General features: G+C 45.9%; 1 long non-coding RNA gene across 1 annotated transcript; it reads left to right on the top strand.

The window, feature by feature from the left end:
- The first annotated feature begins 19,288 nt into the window (after positions 1 to 19,288).
- LOC125512532 lies at positions 19,289 to 20,817 on the top strand. The gene is made up of 3 exons (XR_007285407.1): positions 19,289 to 19,705; positions 20,039 to 20,122; positions 20,197 to 20,817. It is a non-coding gene; the product is annotated as an uncharacterized LOC125512532 (long non-coding RNA).
- Positions 20,818 to 21,465: the final 648 nt, after the last annotated feature.

The following is a 21,465-nucleotide window of genomic DNA, read 5'->3' on the forward strand; positions in this document are numbered from 1 at the left end:
AGGATGAGCCTCCCAAGCAAGACATTGGGGAACAAAAGAAGTTTCCACCAGAAGTCAAAACAGTCAACGTGTTACACATGATCAAGGGAAGAAACAAAGAGGCACTCCCAGAAAAATATGCCCAAAGGCCTATCACCGCGAAGTCCTGCCACTGGTCGTCTCAACCGATCACTTTCGACCATCGTGATTACTCAACAAGTATCCGGCGTGCAGGATGGTTTGCCCTGGTATTAGACCCAATAATTGACGGATACCACTTTACATGAGTCCTGATGGACGGTGGCAGCAGTTTAAACCTGATATACCAGGATACAATCCGCGAAATCGGGATAGATCCAACGAAAATTTGCCATAGCAACACTACCTTTAAAGGAGTAACGCCAGGCCCAGGGGCTCACTACACGGGCTCCCTGCTACTAGAGGTTATATTTGGCTTCCCCCATAACTTCCGTAGCGAACATTTAACCTTCCACATTGCTCCGTTCCAAGGTGGCTATCAAGCACTACTTGGACGCGAAGCTTTCGCTCGCTTTAATGCAATACTACATTACGCTTCCCTCACACTCAAGATGCCCGGTCCACATGGCATCATTACAGTGAATGGAAATATTGAGCGATATTTGCGCGCCGAAGAGAGTGCGACTGCCTTGGCAGCTGCACACTAAAAACGGCCTCACCAACTAAAGCATTTGATAGGTCGTCAAGACCACGGACACGGTTAGACGAGTCCGGCGCAGCTATATGTAATTCATACCGGATTGATGGCCACACCCCTATTACAAATACAAGGGGCTCAACGCGTGCAGACAAGTGGCATTTTTACTCATCTTTAATTATACATGGTTTCTTTAAAAACTACCTTTCTGCACGACAACTTTTCACCTAAGTTCCTCTCTTTTACAGATGAACATCGTGCTACACCCGTCCAGGATACGGCACAATAGAGACACAGGCGCAGATGCGCAGCAGGGACCCACTCCAAGGATTCTTTTTAGATTAAGACCCTGCGTAAACCTTTTTTACTGTCTCTTGTTGATACACATCCCTCGGATTCTCAAATACAATTGAGAAGGATGCTGACGTCTTGCCATGTGGCCACGTCAGAATAAACGCCCGTACCTGGACACAAGGGGCTTCTTACAAAGGGCTCTATTTAGGCCCGGTTTATACCATAAAGACCGAATACCTTAGGGAGTGTTCGGCATCGCGAGTTTGGCCTTATATGCATCAGCTCTGAATCATGTCTTTGGTCAAATGTTGGGTTTGCCCGACTCCTGTGTTTTGGTGCCTTACGTTCCGTTCTATCGGCTAAGGCAGCACCAGGAGAACTACTGCGATTGTGCCCTGGTTCGCCCGGACGAGCACCTCAGTAGAGAAAGCCAAAAACTGACTGTCTTGATATAGCGCGAGACTGGTCAACCACTCGATGACTTATCGGAATGTTAGAATTCCTCCGCTTTAACGAAGGGCCGTTTCCCGACCAGGCATATACGCACCCCGAGTTTGGGAGAGTGCGGAGCCAACAGGGGCTATATAGTAGCCCCACCGTCAAACTCCTATGGCTAAGTGAAAGTGTTAAAGCATCATAGTCTGGTTGCCTCGTTCGCTGCGCTATCACCTCCTTAATAGGACCAAGACGTTGGGTTAAGTGTGAACACGCGTTTTCTGCGAACACCTCCGCATTATATGCGTGGGGGTTGAAGCCGACGACTGCAATCTTTCAGGTTATATACATATATACATAAACGGTCGCACAGGAGGCATCATATTACTTTCCGGCAAAAGTATAAATACAGCCTTACTACATTTCATAAAAACATTGTGCTTACAATGGGAATACATGTCACTCAAACATAATATTCTTCGAGCACTGGGACTCTATTAAATGAGCACCCTCAAGAACCTCTTCAAAATAGTGCTTGGCAGCTACTCGGCCTATGGCCGAACCTTGCGCCGCAACAGTGGTAGAATCCATCTCCGCCCAGTATGCCTTGACACGGGCAAAGGCCATCCGTGAGCCTTGTATGCACGCCAACCTCTTCATCGCATTGATGCGCGGAACCGCACCAAGGAACTGCTGCACTAAGCTGAAATAGCTGTTCGGCTTCGGCTTCTCTGGCCACAAATGATCTACGATGGACCTCATGGCATGTCTGGACAACCTATTAAGTTCGGCCCATTCGGCTAGTTGATCAGTCAAGGGAAGCGAACGCTCTGGAACGTTAAATTGCGACCAGAACAGCTTGTCCACTTCACAATCTGTCTGATCTCGGAAGTATTCGACCGCATCAACAGCGCTTGCCGCCAAGTCCATATATGCGTCTGCCGAACTCCACGGCCGATCCAGAGGAGCATACCGTGGATATCCGAACTTCCTCTGCAGCAGAAAGGGCTTCCCAGCTGCAATATCCCCGGCTTCGCGCAGCTCCTCCTTCTTCTCCCTCATAGCAGAGCGAGTGTCTTTGGTCACCATCGTGGCCTTTTCAAGGTCCGCTGCCTTCACTCGGTTCTCCTTTTCAAGGAACTGGCAACGGTCAGCAGTGTCTTTTAATTCTACGGCCATCTTGGCCATCTTCTCTTTGCTTTCGCAATGCGCGGCCTTCTCGGCTCTTAACTCTTCGGCCGCCTTCAAAGCAGCCGCATTACTAACTCTTGCTTGTTCCTTGGCTCAGGCAAGTTCCGATCGAAGGGTCTCCAAAGTGGCAGCTCCGTCTGCAGTCACAACATATTAAAGATACTGGCATCATGCTGCTCTTACTATGTGATGTTGACCAGAAAAACATTACTTACCCTGTGCCTCGTCAAGCCGCTTGTTAACAAGCTCGATGTCGGCATCTGCCGCATCCAGTTGTCGCTTTAGTTCGGCAAACTCATTAGTCCGGCCAGCCACCGGAGCTCCCATCACCTGCACATAAAGCAATATGATTATTACCTGGGACTACGATCCTCTGTTCGCCGCCGTTCTCGATGACGACCACAGTCTCAGGGGCTACTATCTACACAGGGCACACCTAAAAATGTGCGGTACTATCAAAAAGTATATCGTTTCACGTACCTCAAAGCCCGTCAGTAGACTCACAAAGGATCCATGCAATCCGCTTTCGGCGGACGAAATTCTTTCCATCACTGTACCCATCAACGTACGGTGTTCTTCTGAGATGGCCGCTCGCTCCAACAACTCCCTCGGTACGTCCGACCGCATACCAGACAGTGCCGGACTCTTTTGTTTGCTCTCTTCAAGAGCCGAACGCTGGGGACTTCGGGTGACTATAGGATTATCTTCTGGCCTCACCGGATCCAGAGAGGCCCTCCGCGATGACACTTCAAGGTCGCCCGCTTCTTGAGCGGGGGAGTCCGGGGGAGGCATTTCGCTCTCCATCATCTCCGGAAGAAGATCCCCTGAAGACGAGCTCTGCTGAGAAGGGCTAAGATCCAAACTGCAAGATAAACGCTTCGGTTATTTTCCTCAGAGGTAAGGTAGTATATCTCCACTATTAAAGTATTTTCTAATTACTTACAGCTTGTTGGAGGGCTGATCCTCGCGCGGACTTTGTGCGGCAAAAGCACCCTCCAAGGCAGGACCCTCTAGTGGAGACTTCTTCTCCCGTTTGGAAGCCTTGATTTCTGGATCTTTAGAGGCAGTCCTCTTCCTTCCCCGAAGCGAGAGAAGGTCAGATTCTTCTCCTTGGTTATCCTCCTTCACGGAGGTGCTCATTCCCTCGGTTGGAATTGGTAGCGATGGGGGCCCGCTTTCGACCTCATTATTCCCCCTTTATCTTCCTTTGAGGGCTCCGGGCAGGGTGCTAGGTCGAGCATCTTTTCCAGTACCGGATTCTCCAAACCCTCAGGAAGAGGGGCCGAACACCGAATCATCTTCGCCTTTGTTAGCCAGTCCTAGTCAAAGAGCGACTTCTCAGAATGATGTCATGGTAAATAAAGGACGATGTGTTCGGCTAAAGGATTACTTACTTGGTCGGCGGTACGGTTGCTGCTCAGGCCCATGTCCTCGGTAGTATCCGGACACTCTATTTGGGGTCCAAAGAATGATTTGTATATCTCCTCGTGCGTCAGGACGAGGAAATTCTGAATAGTACGCGGCCCTTCTGGGTTGAACTCCCACATGCGGAGGGGCCGGCGTTTGCAAGGCTGGACTCGACGAACCAGCATGACTTGCGCCACCATAACTAGACTGAAATCTCCTTCGAAGAGATCGCGAATGTAGCTCTGCAGTATAGGCATGTCCTTGGCTGGACCCCAGCTCAGTCCTCTGCTAATCCATGACATCAGTTGTGGTCGAGGGCCCGAGAGGAAAGCAGGGGCAGCCACCCACTTGGCACTTCTGGGAGCTATGATGTAAAACCACTCATGTTGCCATAATCCGGACACCTCTGGAAAGGAACCTTTGGGCCACGGAGCTCCTGCTATCTTGCTTATTAATGTGCCTCTGCACGCTGCATACTACCCCTCGACCATCTTCGGCTTCACGTCAAAGGTCTTGAGCCATAGGCCGAAGTGAGGGGTAATGCGGAGGAAGGCCTCACACACGACAATGAATGTCGAGATGTGGAGAAAGGAGTCCGGGGCTAGATCATGGAAATCTAGTCCGTAATAGAACATCAAACCCCTAACAAAGGGATCCAGGGTGAGGCCTAGACCTCGAAGGAAGTGGGAGATGAACACAACGTTCTCGTTGGGTTCAGGAGTAGGGACGACCTGCCCTCGGGCAGGCAGCCGATGCGAAACCTTAGCGGTCAGGTATCTGGCCTCCCTCAACTTCTTGATATCCTCTTCCGTAACGGAGGAGGGCATCCACCGGCCTTGAAGGCTAGATCCGGACATGATTGAAGGTCCGAAGCACCTGACCTGGGCTTTGGGTGTTAGAACTCGAGGCGGGGGAAGGATTCGATTGAGCATGGGAGGGAAAAAAGTAAAAGCCTTGTCCCTTTATAAAGAGGGTGAATATCAAGCGTCCTCTCCGTAGCTGTTTGGGACTTGCCTATAATCTAGGAGTTCTAGACACGGTTGGGTTACCCATGACCGTATTGATGAGAATCCCGTAATTAGGGGGACACGATCTCTGCTTTGACAAGACATGTCAAAAAACTGCCTCGCGTTATGTGCGGGGCTAGTTAAAGGAAACGGTTCGAAAAATCACTGGGCCGTGACGTAATGTCATGTTGCCAAAACAAGTCAGCAAATTGGATTTGTGGAAATATTATTCTCTCTACGGTGGTATGTGGAACTTATTTTGCAGGGTCGGACACTATCCTTATATTCAAATTCTTCCGTGGTATATTCGGAGGAGGAAAGCGCCTTACAATGCCGAAGATAATACTGCGTGCCGGACTCATCGTCATTGAAAGCCTGGTTCAGGGGCTACTGTGCGAGTCCTGGATTAGGGGGTCTCTGGACAGCCGGACTATCTCCATTGGCCGGACTATTAGACTATGAAGATACAGGATTGAAGACTTCGTCTCGTGTCCGGATGGGACTCTACTTGGCGTGGAAGGCAAGCTAGGCAATACGGATATCTGTATCTCCTCTTTTGTAACCGACCTTTTGTAACCCTAACCTCTCCAGTGTCTATATAAACCGGAGGATTTTAGTCTGTAGGACAACATACAATCATACCATAGGCTAGCTTCTAGGGTTTAGCCTCTCTGATCTCGTGGTAGATCTACTCTTGTACTACCCATATCATCAATATTAATCAAGTAGGACGTAGGGTTTTACCTCCATCAAGAGGGCCCGAACCTGGGTAAAACATTGTGTCCCCTGCCTCCTATTACCATCTGCCTTAGACGCACAGTTCGGGACCCCCTACCCGAGATCCGCCGGTTTTGACACTGACACTATTGCTTTCTTCATGACCTATACATATTCATCTGACTATGAGAGTATGCAACTCCCGAATACCGGAGGAACACCTTGTGTGCTATCAATAGTCACAACGTAAGTGGGTGATTATAAAATGCTCTACAAGTGTCTCCGATGGTGTTTGTTGAGTTGGCATAGATCAAGATTAGGATTTGTCACTCCGTGTATCGGAGAGGTATCTCTGGGCCCTCTCGGTAATGCACATCACTACAAGCCTTGCAAGCAATGTTACTAATGAGTTAGTTGCGGAATAAGTAAAGAGACTTGCCGGTAACGAGATTGAACTAGGTATGATGATACTGACGATCGAATCTCGGGAAAGTAACATACCGATGACAAAGGGAATAACGTATGTTGTTATGCGGTTTGACTGATAAAGATCTTTGTACAATATGTAGGAGCCAATATGAGCATCCAGGTTCCACTGTTGGTTATTGACCGGAGATGTGTCTCGATCATGTCTACATAGTTCTCGAACCCATAGGGTCTGCATGCTTAACATTCAATGACGATTTTGTATTATATGAGTTATGTGTTTTGATGACTGAATGTTGTTCGGAGTCCCGGATGAGATCACGGACATTACGAGGAGTCTCTAAATGGTCGAGACATAAAGAATGATATATTGGACGATGTTATTCGGACACCGGATGAGTTCCGAGAGGTACCGGATAACTATCGGAGTGCCGGAGGGTTATCGGAACCCCCGGGGGAACTAATGGGCCTTCATGGGCCTTAGTGGAGAGAGAGGAGGGCCGCAAGGGGCTGCCCCCCCCTTGGCAGTCCGAATTGGACTAGGGGAAGGGCGGCGCCCCCCTTTCCCCCTTCCTCTCCCTCTCCCTTCCTTCTTCCCCCTTCCACCAAGTGGAATCCTACTAGGACTTGGAGTCCTAGTAGGACTCCTCTCTCTTGCCGCGCCCTACAGGAGCCGGCCAGCCTCCCCCTCTCCTCCTTTATATACGGAGGCAGGGGGCACCCTAGGACACACAATATCAATTGTCTTACCCGTGTGCGGTGCCCCCCTCCATAGATTACACCTCAGATCATATTGTCGTAGTGCTTAGGCGAAGCCATGCGCGGATCACATCATCAACACCGTCATCACGCCATCGTGCTGACAGAACTCATCTAAATCCCAGAACCTTTGCTGGATCAAGAGCTCAAGGGACTTCATCGCGCTGAACGTGTGCAGAACTCAGAGGTGCCGTGCGGCCGGTACTTGATCGGTTGGATCATGATTGGATCGCGAAGAGTACGACTACATCAACCGCGTTAACATAACACTTCCGCTTTAGGTCTACAAGGGTATGTGGACACACTCTCCCGTCTTGTTGCTATGCATCTCCTAGTTAGATCTTGCGTGATCGTAGGAAATTTTTTGAATTACTACGTTCCCCAACACCTCCTTGCTTTCTTCCATGCACCCCTTCCCAACGAAGATGGATGACTTCTACATGTTCACCTTCTGGCTTGAAGCATATTCATAGACCTGTAACAAAAATCGTAGCCGAGTCATATTATTTGTAGATGCCTCCAGGAATATAATACTGTCGTCGACAAAGGGAAGATGGGTCACATTGGGGCCAGTGCGCCCAAAGGACACCCCCATTAATTCATTTTCCTGCTGAGCTTGCTTTAGCAGCGCCAAAAAAACCTCTACACAAAGTAGAAAGAAATATGGAGATAGAGGGTCCCCTTGGCGTAGACCCCTAGAGGGTAGAAAATCATCAGAGGTACCACCATTGAGCTTAACCGGTGAATCTTGCAGACATAACACATCTTGTAATCATGGATGTCCACGTATGAGAGATGATGGGGAACGTTGCATGAAAACAAAGAAATTCCTACACCCACGCAAGATCTATCAAGGAGATGCATAGCAATGAGAGGGGAGAGTGTGTCTACGTACCCTCGTAGTCCGTAAGCAGAAGCATTTGACAACGCGGTTGATGTAGTCGAACTTTCTTCGCGATCCAACAGATCGAGTATCGAACGTACAACACCTCCGGTTCTGCACACGTTCAGCTCGATGACGTCCTCACCTTCTTGATCCAGCAAGACGGGCGAAGTAGTGGATGATTTCCGGCAGCATGACGGCATGGTGATGGTGATGGTGAATTTATCTCTGCAGGGCTTCGCCTAAGCACTACGAAAATATGATCGGGGTTGTAAACGGTGTAGGGGGCGCAGCACACGACTAAGCAATTGTTTGTCCTGTGCTAGGCGCCCCCCTCCCACACACACACACACACACACACATATATATATATATATGTGTGTGTGTGGGAGGGAGGGAGGAGCGGACAAAGGAGGCGCCCAAGTAAGAGGAATCCTACTTGGAGTCCCTCCCAAGCCGTACCCCCTGCCTTATATAGGTGTGGAGGAAAGGCATGGGAGGGTGGCGCCCCTTTTCCTTTCTCCCATGAGAGGGAAAGGCAGGAGGGGCTAGCCCTCCCCCCTTTCCTTCCCTTAGGGCATGCTCTCCAAAGAAAGGATGCACTAGAGGCTGGTCTGTCCCTCCCCCTTTGGCCCATTTGGCCCATACACTTACAGGGGGTGTCCAGAACCCCTTCCGATGACCCGATGACTACCCGGTGCACTCCGAAACTCTTCCGGTGTCCGAATACCATTGTCCTATATATCAATCTTTTCACCTCAACCATTTCAAGACTCCTCATCATGTCAATGATCTCATCCGGGACTCTGAACAACATTCGGTCACCAAATCATATAACTCATATAACATTGTATCGTCAACGAGCGTTAAGCGTGCGAACCCTACGGGTTCGAGAACTATGTAGACATGACCGAGACACCTCTCCGATCAATAACCAATGGAGGAACCTAGATGCCCATATTGGTTCCTACATATTCTACGAAGATCTTTATCGGTTGAACCGTTATGACAACATATGTAATTCCCTTTGTTCATCAGTCTGTTACTTGCCCGAGATTCGATCATCGGTATCTTCATACCTAGTTCAATCTCATTACCAGCAAGTCTCTTTACTCGTTCCGTAATACATCACCTCGTGACTAACTCCTTAGTCATTTGCTTGCAAGCTTATGATGTGTATTACCGAGAGGGCCCAGAGATACCTATCCTATACTCGGAGTGACAAATCCTAATCTCGATCTATGCCAACTCAACAAACACCTTCGAAGATACCTGTGGAGCATCTTTATGATCACCCAGATACGTTGTGATGTTTGATAGAGCACTAGGTATTCCTTCGGTATCCGAGAGTTGCATAATCTCATAGTCGAAGGAATATGCATTTGACATGAAGAAACCAATAGCAATAAAACTGAACGATCATTATGATAAGCTAACAGATGGGTCTTGTCCATCACATAATTCTCCTAATGATGTGATCCTGTTATCAAATGACAACACATGTCCATGGTTAGGAAACCTTAACCATCATTGATCAATGAGCTAGTCTAGTAGAGGCTTACTAGAGACACAATGTTTGTTTATGTATTCACACATGTATTTAAGTTTCCATCAATATAATTCTAGCATGAATAATAAACCTTTATCATGAATAAGAAAATGTAAAATAACAACTTTATTATTGCCTCTGGGGCATATTTCCTCCAGTCTCCCACTAGCACTAGAGTCAATAATCTAGTTCACATCGCCATGTGATTAACATCCATAGTTCACATCTCCATGTGACTAACACCCAAAGAGTTTACTGGAGTCAATAATCTAGTTCACATCGCCATGTGATAAACACCCAAAGAGTACTAAGGCGTGATCATGTTTTGCTTGTGAGAGAGGTTTAGTCAACGGGTCTGCCATATTCAGATCCGTATGTATTTTGCAAATTTCTATGTCTACAATGCTTTGTATGGAGCTACTCTAGCTAATTGCTCCCACTTTCAATATGTATCTAGATTGAGACTCAGAGTCATCTGAATCGGTGTCAAAGCTTGCATCAACGTAACCCTTTATGATGAACTCTTTATTACCTCCATAATCGAGAAATATCTCCTTAGTCCTCTTAGGTAACTAAGGACAATTTTTAACCGCTGTCCAGTGATCTACTCCTGGATCACTATTGTACCCCCTTGCCAAACTCATGGCAAGGTACACAACAGGTTTGGTACACAGCATGGCATACTTTATAGAACCTATGGCTGAGGCATAGGGAATGACTTTCATTCTCTCTCTATCTCCTGACATGGTCGGTTTTTGAGTCTTACTCAACTTCACACCACCCTTTCTTTGACTGATCCATTTTGAACTTCTTCAAAATCTTGTCAAGGTATGTGCTTTGTGAAAGTCCTATTAAGCGTCTTGATATATCCCTATAGATCTTAATGCCCAATATATAAGTAGCTTCACCGAGGTCTTTCATTGAAAAATTCTTATTCAAGTATCCTTTTATGCTATCCAGAAATTCTATAGCATTTCCAATCAACAATATGTCATCCACATATAATATCAGAAATGCTACAGAGCTCCCACTCACTTTCTTGTAAACACAGGCTTCACCGTAAGTCTGTATAAAATCATATGCTTTGATCACCTCATCGAAGCGTATATTCCAACTCCGAGATGCTTGCACCAGTCCATAGATAATCGCTGGAGCTTTCACACTTTGTTAGCACCTTTAGGATGGACAAAACCTTCTGGTTGCATCATATACAACTCTTCTTTAAGATATACATTAAGGAATGCAGTTTTGACGTCCATTTGCCAGATTTTATAATCATAAAATGCAGTAATTGCTAGCATGATTCGGAATGACTTAAGCATCACTACGGGTGAGAAAGTCTCACCATAGTCAACCCCTTGAACTTGTCGAAAACCTTTTCTAACAAGTCGAGGTTTGTAGACAGTAACATTACTATTAGCGTCAGTCTTCTTCTTGAAGATTCATTTATTCTCTATGGCTTGCCGATCATCGGGCAAGTCCACCAAAGTCCACACTTTGTTCTCATACATGGATGCTATCTTAGATTTCATGGCCTCAAGCCATCTGTCGGAATCTGGGCTCATCATAGTTTCTTCATAGTTCGTAGGTTCGCCTTGGTCTAATAACATGACTTCTAGGACAGGATTACCGTACCACTCTGGTGCATGATGTGTTCTGGTTGACCTATGAAGTTCAGTAGTAAGTTGATCTGAAGTTTTATGATCATCATCATTAGCTTCCTCTCTAGTTGGTTTAGGCATCACGGGAATGGTTTTCTGTGATGTGCTACTTTCCAATTCGAGAGAAGGTACAGTTACCTCATCAAGTTCTACTTTCCTCCCACTCACTTGTTTTGAGAGAAACTCCTCTAGAAAGAATCCATTCTTAGCAACAAAGATCTTGACTTCGGATTTGTGGTAGAAGGTGTACCCAATAGTTTCTTTAGGGTATCCTATGAAGATGTACTTCTCCGCTTTTGGATTCAAGCTTATCAGGCTGAAGCCTTTTGACATATGTGTCGCATCCCCAAACTTTTAAGAAACAATGCTTAGGTTTCTTGCCAAACCACGGTTCATACGGTGTCATCGCAACCGATTTAGATGGTGCCCTTTTTAACGTGAATGCGGCTGTCTCTAATGCATAACCCCAAAACGATAGTGGTAAATTGGTAAGAGACATCATAGAATGCACCATATCCAATAAAGTATGGTTACGACGTTCGGACACACCATTATGCTATGGTGTTACAGGTTGTGTGAGTTGTGAAACTATTCCACATTGTTTTAAATGAATGCCAAACTCATAACTCAAATATTCGCCACCGCGATCATATCGTAGAAACTTTATTTTCTTGTTAAGATGATTCTCCACTTCACTCTGAAATTCTTTGAACTTTTTAAATGTTTCAGATTTGTGTTTCGTTAAGTAGATATACCCATACCTACTCAAATCATCTGTGAAGGTCAGAAAATAACGATACCCGCCGCATGCTTCAACACTCATCGGACCGCATACATCGATATGTATTATTTCCAATAAGTCATTAGCTCTCTCCATTGTTCCAGAGAATGGAGTTTTAGTCAGCTTGCCCGTGAGGCATGGTTCGCAAGTATCAAATGATTCATAATCAAGTGATTCCAAAAGTCCATCCGCATGGAGTTTCTTCATGCGCTTTACACTAATATGACCTAAACAACAGTGCCACAAGTATGTTGCAATATCATTATCAATTTTGCATCTTTCCGCATCAATAATATGAATATGTGTATCGCTACGATCGAGATTCAATAAACCATTCACATTGGGTGTATGACCATAGAAGGTTTTATTCATGTAAACAGAACAACAATTATTATGTGACTTAAATGAATAATTGTATTGCAATAAACATAATCAAATTATATTCATGCTCAATGGAAGCACGAAATAACATTTATTTAGGTTCAACACTAATCCCGAAGGTAGCGGGAGTGTGCGATGGTGATCGTGTCAACCTTGGAATCAATTCCAACACACATCGCCACCTCGCCCTTAACTAGTCTCTGTTTATTCTGCAACTCCTGTTTCGTGTTACTAATCTTAGCAACTGAACCGGTATCAAATACTCAGGGGCTACTACGAACACTAGTAAGGTACACATAAGTAACATGTATATCAAATATACTTTTGTTCACTTTGCCATCCTTCTTATCCGCCAAGTATCTAGGGCAGTCCCGCTTCCGGTGACCATTTCCTTTGCAGTAGAGGCACTCAGTTTCAGGCTTGGGTCCAGCTTTGGGCTTCTTCATGGGTCCAGTTTTGGGCTTCTTCATGGAAGCGGCAACTTGCTTGCCATTCTTATTGAAGTTCCCTTTCTTTCCCTTAACCTTTTTCTTGAAACTAGTGGTCTTGTTAACCATCAACACTTGATGCTCTTTCTTGATTTCTACCTTTGCCGATTTTAGCATCGCGAAGAGCTCGGGAATCATTTTCGTCATCCCTTGCATATTATACTTCATCACGAAGTTCTAGTAGCTTGGTGATAGTGACTAGACAACTTTGTCAATCACTATCTTATCTGGAAGATTAACTCCCACTTGATTCAAGCGATTGTAGTACCCAGACATTCTGAGCACATGCTCACTGGTTGAGCTATTCTCCTCCATCTTTTAGGCAAAGTACTTGTCAGAGGTCTCTTACCTCTTAACACGGGCATGAGTTTGAAATACCAATTTCAGTTCTTGGAACATCTCATATGCTCCATGGCTTTCAAAAACATTTTTGAAGTCCCGGTTCTAAGTCGTAAAGCATGGCACACTAAACTATTAAGTAGTCATCATATCGAGCTTGCCAAACATTCATAAAGTCCACATATGCTCCTGCAATAGGTCTTTCACCTAGCGGTGCATCAAGGACATAATTCTTCTGTGTAGCAATGAGGATAATCCTCAGATCACGGACCCAATCCCCATAATTGCTACCATCATCTTTCAACTTAGTTTTTCTCTAGGAACATATCAAAAAATAGGGGCACTATATCATGAGCTACGACATAGATTTGCAAATACTATCGGGACTAAGTTCATGATAAATTAATTTCAATTAATCAAATTACTAATGAACTCCCAGTTAAATAAACACCCCTCAAGTTATCTAAGTGATATGTGATCCAAATCAACTAACCCATGTCCGATCATCACGTGAGATGGGGTAATTATCAATGGTGAACATTTCTATGTTGATCATATCTACTATATGACTCACGTTCGACCTTTCGGTCTCAAGTGTTCCGAGATCATGTCTGTACATGCTAGGTTCATCAATTTTAACCCAAGTATTCTACATGTGCAAAACTGTCTTACACCCGTTGTATGTGAACATAGAGTCTATCCCACCCGATCATCACGTGGTCTCTCGAAACGACAAACTTTCGCAATGGTGCATACTCAGGGAGAACACTTATATCTTGAAATTTAGTGAAGGGATCATCTTATAATGCTACCGTCGATCTAAGCAAAATAAGATGCATAAAAGATAAACATCACATGCAATCAAAATATGTGACATGATATGGCCATCATCATCTTGTGCTTTTGATATCCATCTTCAAAGAAACGTTATGATCTTGATCGTCACCGGCTCGACACCTTGATCACCATCGTTGCATCGTGGTCGTCTCGCCAACTATTGCTTCTACAACTATCGCTAACGCATAGTGATAAAGTAAAGCAATTACATGACGTTTGCAATTCATACAATAAAGAGACAACCATAAGGCTCCCGTCGGTTGTCGATAATTTACAAAACATGATCATCTCATACAATAGCATATATCACATCATGTCTTGACCATATAACATCACAACATACCCTGCAAAAACAAGTTAGATGTCATCTACTTTGTTGTTGCAAGTTTTACGTGGCTGCTACGGGCTTCTAGCAAGAACCATTCTTACCTACGGCAAAAACCACAATGGTGATTTATCAAGTTTGTTTTTTTAACCTTCTTCAATGACTGGCCACACTCAAATTCGATTCAACTAAAGTAGGAGAAACAGATACCTGCCAGCCACCTTTATGCAAAACTAGTTGCATGTCAGTCGGTGGAACCAGTCGCATGTGCGTGGACATGTAAGGTTGGTCCGGGCCACTTCATCCCACAATGCTGCTGAATCAAAATAAGACGTTGGTGGTAAGCAGCATGAACATAACCGCCCACAACTTCTTTGTGTTATACTCGTGCATATCATCTATGCATAGACTTGGCTCATGATGCCACTGTTGGGGAACGTTGCATGAAAACAAAAACAAAACTTACGCCCACACAAGATCTATCAAGGAGATGCATAGCAACGAGAGGGGAGAGTGTGTCTATGTACCCTCGTAGACTGTAAGCGGAAGCGTTTGACAACGCGGTAGATGCAGTCGAATTTTCTTTGCGATCCAACCGATCGAGTACCGAACGTACGTCACCTTGAAGTTCTGCACACGTTCAACTCGGTGACGTCCTTGCCTTCTTGATCTAGCAAGATGGGCAAAATAGTGGATGAGTTCTGGCAGCACGATAGCATGGTGACGGTGATGGTGAAGGTATCTCCGCAGGGCTTCACCTAAGCACTACAAAAATATGACCGTGGTTGTAAACGATATAAGGGGCGCCGCACACGGCTAAGCAATTGTATGTCCTGTGCTAGGCGCCCCCTCCCACATATATATAAGTGGGAGGAAGGGAGGAGCAGCCAAAGAAGGCGCCAAAGCAGGAGGAATCCTACTCGGAGTCCCTCCCAAGCCACGCCCCCTGCCCCCTTTCCTTTCTCCCATGAGAGGGAAAGGCAAGAGGGGCGCCCTCCCCCCTTTCCTTCCCTTAGGGCCTACTTTCCAAAGAAGGGGCGCACCAGGGGCTGGTCTGTCCCCCCCCTTTGGCCCATTAGGCCCATACACTTACTGGCCGGGGGCGTCCGGATCCCCTTCCGGTGACCAGATGACTACCTGGTGCACCCCGAAACTCTTCCGTTATCCGAATACCATCGTCTTATATATCAATCTTTACCTCTCGACCATTTCGAGACTCCTCATCATGTCTGTAATCTCATCCAGGACTCCGAACAACATTCGTTCACCAAATCATATAACACTCGTCAACGAACGTTAAGCGTGCGGACCCTACGGGTTCGAGAACTATGTAGACATGACCGAGACACCTCTCCGGTCAATAACCAATAGCAGAACCTGGATGCCCATATTGGTTCCTACATATTGTACGAAGATCTTTATCGGTCGAACCGTTATGACAACATACGTAATTCCTTTTGTTCATCGGTATATTGCCCAAGATTCGATCGTCGGTATCTTCATACCTAGTTCAATCTCGTTACCGGCAAGTCTCTTTACTTGTTCCATAATACATCACCTCGTGACTAACTCCTTAGTCATTTGCTTGCAAGCTTATGATGTGTATTACCGAGAGGGCCCAGAGATACGTCTTGGATACTCGTAGTGACAAATCCTAACCTTGATCTATGCCAACTCAACAAACACCTTCGGAGATACCTATAGAGCATCTTTATGATCACCCAGGTACATTGTGATATTTGATAGAACATAAGGTATTCCTCCGGTATCCGGGAGTTACATAATTTCATAGTCGAAGGAATATGTATTTGACATGAAGAAAGCAATAGCAATAAAACTGAATGATCATTATGCTAAGCTAACGGATGGGTCCTGTCCATCACATCATTCTACTAATGATGTGATCCCGTTATCAAATGACAACACATGTCCATGGTTAGAAAACCTTAACCATCTTTGATCAATGAGCTAGTCTAGTAGAGGCTTACTAGGGACACGATGTTCGTTTATGTATTCAATACAATTTTAGGATGAATAATAAACCTTTATCATGAATAAGGAAATATAAAATAACAACTTTATTATTGCCTCTTGGGCATATTTCCTTTAAGAGAAATCAAACCAAGCCATCATGTTTTCCAAAAAAGACCACTCCACTCTGTCATAAGCCTTCATCATATCTAACTTAACTACATAAAGTGGCTTCTTCCTCTTCCTGATAGCATGGACGCACTCATATGCCACTAGCACATTGTCAGTAATCAATCTCCCTGTTGCAAACGCACTTTGTTCCTCCGAAATAATGATAGGGAGCACACATTTTAGCATGTTAGCAAGAACCTTAGCCGCAATTTTGCACAACATGCTACATAGATTGATGGGTCTGAATTGTGAAAGTGACTCCCAGGATTTTGTTTTTGGGATGAGAACCAAAATAATGTCATTGAATCCCTCCAGAATTTCCTTCCCACTTAAAAAATCACGCACTGCCTTGCAAACCTCCTCTTTTAACAAAAGCCAGTGCCTAACGTTTTTATGGTATAAACTATGTTGTCATTTTTCTTGTCAGCATTTGTCGTTTATAAACTACTCCCTCCGTCCCATAATGTAAGACGTTCGGAGGGACTATCAGTTTTGCTAAAGCATATCTAGATGTGCTCTAAGTATAGCACATCTAAGTCCTATATCATTGATTTTATGCTAAGATTCATGTAAGCATTTTCTTTTTATTTCTAGTTTGATTCAGTCACTTAGATTGCAATAACTAGGGCACCTCTAGATGTGCCCTAGACGGACCCATAAACTATGCTCCCCCCATAACACGTCCTTCCTTTTATAGGAGGGGGTAAATGTGAAGTAGCGATGGGTTAATTCCGCCACGCGGCAACAAATCCCTTCATTTTCCCGCATTTAAGCATTTATTACGCATGGGAATTGAGGGGTTACCATTAACTGGTGTGCAAGGATCGAGGCGCACGACCCCTCTCTTTAGGACGTGGCCTTGGTAGGCCCTTGACCCACCCCCGCACATCATGTTGACCATCAGGTCGCGCGCACCACATGGCCATGTAGGCCCATGGATAAGACCGGTCTAGTCTGTGAGACCCTGGCCGGATAACCTTTACTGTAGAGCTCGAGAGTTCTTCCCACCAACTGGTCGGTAGCACGGGAAAGATTTGTAGTGTGTTGCTTGGTTGTACTCCAACATTTAAAAAAATGAGGTGGTCTACGTCACCTTGATATGCAACCCGACTGGTGGAGGTCGACTGCGTGAAGGCACTGATCAGGAGACTATTGTTGAACCAGTTTCAAGACCGGCGACCGAAGAAGACATGCAACTCAGATAGCCCGAGGTAGAACTGTGCTTGAAGACCGGTTCAGGGGCTACTGACGGTGTACCGACTAAGGGGCATCTCACCATGATGACTCTTGGCCTGGCAAGGTTGGTCTGGGGACTCCCTTTATCGGTTTCGTCCTGGGCCACATAGGGCGGCCCATGGCTAATAACTGAAGATTCCGAACAACTTGACATACAAGACAAAAAAACTGGATTCATGGAGGTCTCTACCTCCTCATACGTAGTCGACTAGGATCCATTTAACCTAGGGTCCCCTGTATGCTATATAAACCAGGGTACAGACTTCTAGATAGACAATTTACAATCTCTCGGTCCTTTGTACTCTCGAGACACTCCAACGCAATAAAACACAAGCAGGAGGTAGGGTATTTATCTCCCCTAAAGATCCTAAGCTTGGGTAAAATCCTCGTCTTTGTTACCATCGTGCCAACCAGCCCAGCTTAGGACATTGTATCGAGGGATCTATCGGATTTAGCTCCATCACCAGGGCGGTGGCAGCCGAGCGGGAAAGGACACTGGCCCCATGATCAACGAGGAATAGGAGAGGGTGATGGCCGAGATGACCGATAGCGAGTAATTTGTTTAGTTTGTGTGCTATCTTAGTTTAAATTTGAGGTAATATTACTAGTAGTCACTAAACTTGCGTCAAATGTGCAGTTTACTCCTAGATCTTTGAAAATACTTTTTTTGGTCATACAACTTGTCATTTGGTTCAAATACAGCCACTCTGTTCCAGCACGTGTGTATTCAGCATGCATGAGTCCAGTCTCAGCGACCCGCACTGTTTCAGGGCGACACGTGCACAACTTTTTTGCCCAAACCCCCCTCGAATCCTATTTATTTGTGGCCGCTGCGTGTCTCTGTCTGTCAGACGTACTTGCACTGGAGCATAGGAGGGAGATGATGGACATCACAACAAAAGAGGCAGGTGGACAGAACTGAGCTGAATCCTCTCACTATCCAAGTGGCTACAAGGTGCCTTGGGTTCGAATCCCATGCCACCATGTTTGTTGGAAGTACTGCATTTTGCATCCCTTTACTGATTTTTGGATGAAACTGTAGCATAGCTCTATACTGAATTTTTGGATGAAACTGCAGTATAGATCTATACTGAATTTTACATACAAAATGCAGTACAGTTGTACTGAATTTAACCATGAAATTTTAACCAATAAAAAGGCTGGACAACTCGCTCCCAGGGAGGTCCCCCGATTTCAGCCTTCGTTGGCCGTTCGATCAGGGTCAACACGGTCTTTTTGCGCTGCTGATTGTTGGATCTGACTGGATCACTGGAAAACGTGTGTTGCCGTTTTGACTGTGTGATGAAACCTGGACGGGGGATGACCTGTGGGGTCGGGCAAAAGCAGATTGGCTGGGTCAAAGTTTTGTGGGTGCGCGAGCGGCCTCTCCTGCTGCGCCGTGTGCGCGCATCATGGGCACTGCCCAGTTTCTGGTTCGCTCACCCCTCTGGTTCGCTTGTTGGTGCGGGTGTAAGTGGGCCTACCTGCTCTTTTGGTCCCACACGTCGATCTGATGGCTGTGACTTTTTCATGTGCGCGTTGCCTCCTCCGTCGCGACACGTTCCCGGGTCAAACGCGCCCGGGGGCCCGCTCCTCACGCGCTGCCCGCATCATGCCATACGGGGACTAGTTGCGCAGGGATAGGCCGATGCGTATGTGCCCAGCATATGCACCGACGTATGTTCTATTGCGATGATGGGTGGGTCGGCGCTGATCCTGTCCCGTTCATCGGTGGCACTGGATGCGTGCGCGTCTCGTTCCTGTCGGGATTTACCAATCTCATCCGCCCACGCACCGCACCCATCCTCCGAAACGTGCAAGGGTTCTGCCAACCCTTCGCATCGTCTCCTCCCTACTCCCTCCTCTCCCACGTCGCTGCCCTCGAGCCCGCGCCCTCCACCTCATCTCCGCTCCGCTCCCTCTTCTCCAACACCGCCGCCGTTGATGCGCCGTCAGTGACGCCGTCAACACTTCGTGGATACGTAGTGATGGAGCTCAGCCCGAGCCCAGCAGAAGCCCACTCCTAACCTTATTTGCTCGATTGACAAGACTAGGGCGACGGATTGGATCTAGGGCGCCCGCATGGCCTCGCAGCCACTGCCGGCTGGATTCGCTAGCCGCCGCCTCGAGTCACATCCGTCGCCATCGCGAGTCAGCTCCACCGTTGTGGTCAGGAATCCCGTCCAGGCAAGGTAACTTCCTCCGAGTCCCTGCTCTCCCCGGTCCTCCTGCCCTACTTGATGTGTGTGTGTGTGTGTGTGTGTGTGTGTGTGTGTGTGTGTGTGTGTGTGTGTGTGTGTGTGTGTGTGCATGTGTGTGTTTGTGTGTGTGTGTGTTGTGTGCGATCTTCCGATCTCCATATTTGGTGAATGTGGTGTCTTGGTTTCTTTGGATTACTACTTGTATTCGGGGATTAGCTACGAATTGATGTATTTAGTTCGAGTGTGGATTCTCGGCAATAGTGTTTTAGGTCTTTTTGTATAATAGAATGATTAACTCGGTCTATTTCTGGAGAAAATTCCTAGGAATTTGATTGACGGAGGCATCACTATCTGGCGCTGGATTATACATTACGTTCTGCACTCGCTCGGCAGATGAGAGGAAACAGTGTAAGATCAGAAGTTTACTATGTTCTGTTGCTTAATCTATCGATTGGTGACTAATGGTGTTCTAAATTTGTTAGGACGACAAGGCAGTTGTTATGCAGATAATGATGTTTTTGGTTGGAATCAACACCCTTCTATAGAGTTTCTTTGGAACCCGATTGCCTGTGGTGATTGGTGGATCATACACCTTTGTTCTACCTGCCATTTCGATCATACTTGCGGGACGCTACATCAACGAACCAGATCTACACACTATATGTTGAAAAGAAGGCAGGGCTGGCTCTGGGATTTCAAAGGCCCCAGGGGGGACTCCACCAATGGGCCCAATAGAGAGAAAAACCCGATTTGATGCATGAATGAATATAGTTATTATGAAGTCACAAAGACTAATATTTTTTCATTAGAACAAAATATCTGATAATATTTCTTGCATTTGTTCCAAACCAAGTATCATAGAAGCTACAATGCATAAAAACAAAGAGAAATAGCATGCTAACAAACCAGACCTCGAAGCCCTCCAGTAATTATGATTCAGCAACATGATTACAATAAGAGAAAAATTCACTACAGGTCCATATTATTATTTTGCTCCACGGTTTATACGGTGATAACTCTGTTAGTATGGGCGGCATTATTGCTAAACGGTTAAGTCTGAACCGTACCAAGGGCCCCATCTTTGGAGGCATCTATGCTTCACGCCTAGCTGCACATTTTAACATACCTATTAGGCATTATGAGAAGGAAGAGAAGGTGTTGCCTCGTGTTTATTTAGATTATAAAAGTATGGTGGCACATGATTTTATTGTTAAGAATAGGGAAGGAGAACTTAAATACAAATTGTTCTTTGATAAACATCATCCTGAGCCTATTACCCTGCCTGCTCCTTCTTTGTTTGATTTATCTGTAGGCCAGTACCTTATTCTGTTAGAGGCTATTCACGCCTACCGGAACCCTACACCAGCCATGGAGCCAGAGCCGGAACCACAAGTTGATCCTTCACGACAGTCTAATTACCAGTGGGATCCGGAGATGATTGCCAGCCAGTGGCAATCGGAGTCTTCTTCTTCTTCTCAGTATGACCCCAACTATTACTATGGATATCCGCCAGGCTAGCCGTGGCCATAGACCAACTTAGGCCAAAAGCCTAAGCTTGGGGGAGTACGTATTTCCCACCGACATTACATTTATGTTCACACACTCATTGCTAGATGTCGGTGCTCATACTTTTTCATTGTATCATCAATGCTAGTTTATTTCCCTTTTTATGCTTTCTTCTTGTGTGCGTGATAAACCTTAAGAAAAACCAAAAAAATTAGTTATAGCTTTTAATTAGTTTTCTTTCCATG

Source organism: Triticum urartu, chromosome 6 (genome assembly GCF_003073215.2).
Source record: "Triticum urartu cultivar G1812 chromosome 6, Tu2.1, whole genome shotgun sequence".
In the NCBI taxonomy this organism is placed as follows: Eukaryota; Viridiplantae; Streptophyta; class Magnoliopsida; order Poales; family Poaceae; genus Triticum; species Triticum urartu.